The 1,062-nt window shown below is 35.6% G+C and overlaps 1 protein-coding gene across 1 annotated transcript in view; it reads right to left on the minus strand.

The window, feature by feature from the left end:
* The window catches only part of LOC122342176 (nuclear factor 1 A-type-like), a 43,213-nt gene that overhangs the window by 10,015 nt on the left and 32,136 nt on the right, over window positions 1-1,062 (minus strand). The gene's annotated exons all lie outside the window — the stretch shown is intronic.

Raw genomic sequence — 1,062 nt, forward strand, 5'->3', positions numbered from 1 at the left:
CACACACACACACACATACAAAATACGTAAAGTAAATAGGAATGATTTAAAATCATAAATCAAATGTAAGAAATGCACAAACATTTATATAGTATATAGCTTTTATATATGTAAATTAAATAAGACTTGCGTCCAAACAAAAAAAAGAAAACTTAGGCACATCCCTAATATAATTACCACAATTTTCCAAACATTTTTCCTCAAAAACACAAAGACCACTTTAACGCAAACATTTCCAGATGCACCATTTATGGATGTAGATGAAGTCATGCACACATACAAATCATAGGGATATCATGGGATAGGGGGTGCATGTCATTTCAGGGGGGACAAAAACATTCTCCAGGTTCTGTTCCTTTTGTGGGGGAAAAGCAGGTGGGAGAAGAAAATTGTCTAAACACAACAGCAACAAAAAAATAANGTACAAAACAACAACGACGACGACAAAAATAGACGGCACAATGAACGAGCTCCTTTTTTTGGGTGGGGTGGGGAGGTGAGGTGTGGAAGGGTGACAACATTGATGTAGTTTTACCTTGTCTTGAGATGAACGAACTAGCTAGCGAGCCACGCAGTTTATATCCAGCTTTGAAAGACAAGGAAGGAGGAGAAAGAAACAAGGAGGGACAAAAGAACAAAAAAGGCAGGGTGAATAAGAGGTGTAGAAGCAAATGTGCAATAACTCAGCAGTTTAACCATTCATGTCAGATGTGTCCAGAACCTTCCGGACAACACACACACACACGCGCACACACACACACACACACACACACACACACNGGCTGTTTTCTTCTACAGGTCTGTAACCGAAACGGATCCATGGAAAAGAATTTGGGATATTCCCATTATGATATCAAAAAGAAAGGCCGGACTACATGATGATAATCAGCTGATGTATTGGGAGAATAGAAAATAATATTTTTAAAATAATAAAAAAAACATTATTTTGTACGTGAACTTTACATTTAGGTTGATAATAAAAAACTTTTTTAATACAATAAATAATATTTAATTATAACATGTATTATTTATATAAATAGTGTCGTCAAATGATTAATCACA

The sequence above is a fragment of the Puntigrus tetrazona genome, chromosome 3 (genome assembly GCF_018831695.1).
Source record: "Puntigrus tetrazona isolate hp1 chromosome 3, ASM1883169v1, whole genome shotgun sequence".
Taxonomy (NCBI): Eukaryota; Metazoa; Chordata; class Actinopteri; order Cypriniformes; family Cyprinidae; genus Puntigrus; species Puntigrus tetrazona.